We start from the raw sequence: 3408 nt of genomic DNA, 5'->3' as shown, positions 1-3408 counted from the left end.
AAGTATTAAGGAAGGACAGACAACGGACGGACGACAATGGGGATTTTTTCAAATTGCAGCCCAATTTAAATAAACGAAGAGATGCGCACCAACGTTGTTAATTTAAATAAATTTTTATATACACATATTCATATACTAAATAAGAAAGATTTCATTTTAATTTGAAGCTTCTATTTCATGGCGCCTATTATCAACGGGGAGGTTTGATTTGAATAAAATTAAAATTAATATATATCAAATATTTTAATGGATTTTTTAAACCCCTGCCAACTACATGAAACTATCGATAGTTGGCTTGGGTTTTGAATTTACACGCGATCAGCGGTCAAATATGTGTAGCACGCAGGTGGCTAACAGTCCAAAACATGTCCTGGTGGCGTCAAGAAGAAAAAGAATTCCATTATCAGAAATTGCTTCAACAACAGCTACCGTGAGAAACTAAATTCATTCCACATTAAATAAATGTTGTAAAAACTGAAACATGAGAAATAATTTCCTCAGGCTACAAAGTATTAATTAATCACACCATTTATCTTGGTTCCAAGGATGATCACCTTAAGTGGATCCTACTGTATTTCTATTTTCATATAAAATTTCAAATTATACGTCCGCAAAGACTTCAACTAAGTATGAGTTTATTAAACATTAACTAAATATCTGGTCAAAAATATGCTTTTTCCAAAATTCGTTAAAATTTTATTTTAAAAAAAAAATAACTTATTATTACTTTAAATAAATAAATTATTAATTCTTGCTGTATTCATTAACATTAAGATAATTAAGTATTCTCCGATTGACATTGACAAAATAAAACAGCATACGACTTCTTTGATCTTTTAGTCAGTTATTTTTAAATTGCTTCTGTTCGTTGTCGATGTGTCCGGATTTCGGCTGACTTCCAACAAGTATGATTATCCCTATAGAAATGCCTTAGAAACTGTAATGCTGCTGAACAANTGATTGACGTTTCGGATGATTGACTTTCGGATAATCGACGCTCTACTGTATATAGTTTTAACTGCTGACTGGGTATGGTTAAACAGGAAGTGTTTAGAGCTCTATGTAGTAAGATCAAACTGGATCGAATGCAATAAAATTTAGCATGCATACTTTGTCATGGAATTTAGAATCACAAATAAAAAGCGAAATTCAAAAATTCTTTGATAAGGGAAATTTGGCGCTAATATCGTTTATAAGTTGTAGAACAACTCTTCTAAGGTGTATGAACTGCTGCAAAACGTATTCAATGTGAATTAAAGACAAATCATTTTGCTAATATTATCTGCAGTGTGGAAAATTTTGTGGCATATATTCAGCAGTATTTTGAGCTCATACCTAATGTTAGTTATATTGTTCCAATAACCTCGCCAATTTATTGCAACCGTTGCTTCAGAGATACCATTGTAATCACCCTGTTTCCACGACTTACCAACCATATTTACTCAGATCTGTAATCACTTCTGGTCTCATCAAATTACTTATTGTGTAATGTACTGTACAGCACTGTTTATGTTGCAGTATACATGCTTTGTAAACTTATTAACCAACTTTATGTTGTATGTTAGTTTCATGCACTGTTTGTAATATGTAACCATTGTAATATTTATCCAATGCGATACAGGCGCCCATGGTGCCTCCCATGCCTTCCTTCCCACTTTCCTATCTCCCTTTCTTTTCACACTACATTCACATGCTTTCTTCTTCTTTCAATTTCCTATAGGACAAAGTCTGTTACGAAATACAGACAGCTCTTCTCACTCTATAAACAGAGAATAAACAGAGTATTTTGAGCTCACGGGGGCGTGGGCTAAAGTAGTTTACCTGTGATCGTTCTATGTTAAGGTCATCAAGGTACTAGCACTAGTAGTATTTTAAAAATTCGTATAAAATCAAATTTTTATAATAGAAGTATGAAAAAAATATTGCTAATATGCAAGTATTAGTAGTTTTGCTTTGTATATTTTTCATCTACTTGTATTTTGTACTTATTTTTAAAAAAAATCGTCTCTCTTGCTTACATTAAAGACTCGTAAATTTACTGCAATTTGATCTAACATAATAATCTATAAAACTTATAATTCCTGTTTGGCTGTATGCTATTTAGATAGAGAATTTTGTTTTCTGCATTTTTATATAGGCCTATATTATGTTCGTATAATTATATATCTTCGCAAATTATAACACATTATATGAAACAATCTTGACCTGTAAAAGCTGATTACGTGAATTTTCGATCATACTGATGACGTGAAATTTGTCGAATATTAAATTTTTATGCAAGAGATATGACTATCAGTCCTTCTAAGTATTATATTATTTAATATTTTTAACTTTTAGAAAGTCAGAAGTGATATATTTAATGTGTTTGTTTTTTGTGAGAAAGCTGATATATTGGCTATTTATAACGGTTTTTTGAATGCAATTACTTTAATTTTAAGTCTAATTAATGTACTATCTGATAGTATACTATTTATTTACCTATATATTCAAATATTAGTATATTACATTTATCGTTAATTATTTTCATTTAAATTTTAATTTCATGTTTTTAATGGTTTCTTTGTTTGTCAAACTCTCAATAGTGCTGCCACTTTTACATTCATGTAAACTCTTTCATATACATTAGACTCATTATAATAAGTATATAGAAAATAACGTTGGAGATCTTTTTCATTTCTTGATCCCATATTTTCATATCTTGATTTATATTTTAAATATCACATAACCAGAGCTTTAACTAGCCATTCCTGTGCCCTGTGCAAGAATTTACATTTAGGCCCCTTAATTTATTTGTTTTTGGAAAAATAATAAAACAAACACATTACAATAGATTATTAATGAGATGTTTTGAATTGAATTTTTCTGTCTTTCATTTCAGCAAATTCATTAATTACACCATCATAATTAATATTTTTTTAACGATATTGTATTCTATTGAAATATTGGATAATCGTTCTTGTCCGATAGTTGATCTTAAATAATTTTTTATTAAGTTTAACTTGCTAAAACTTCTCTCGCATGAAGCAAAGAAACGGGAAAAGTTAGAAATATTCAAAGAGCGACATTGATATTTGGGTAAGACTCAATTAAACCAAAATCATGAAGAGCCTGTAGAATATTAAGCGGAAATGCAGTTTCTATATTTTGTATAAGAGTTGTTACTTCAAAATTAAAATTTTCAATTTCACTTATGAATTCGTATTCACGTCAAAAAACAAACATTTTATATCCTACTAGCTTACCCGTCGCGCATTGCTGCGATCTCAGAAGAACGGAAATTCAAGCAAACTCGTTATGATAAAATTCAATTTACATTTTATCATTTTTATTGAAACTTATTATTATTATTAATTTTCATCGGGAAAACATTTCAAAGTGTCGTTTCAATTCTATTTATTTATTGGAGTG

Source organism: Centruroides sculpturatus, unplaced genomic scaffold, assembly GCF_000671375.1.
Source record: "Centruroides sculpturatus isolate CEXI.00-Female unplaced genomic scaffold, Cexi_2.0 scaffold86, whole genome shotgun sequence".
NCBI lineage: Eukaryota > Metazoa > Arthropoda > Arachnida > Scorpiones > Buthidae > Centruroides > Centruroides sculpturatus.
Note: the sequence above shows the minus strand (reverse complement) of the source record.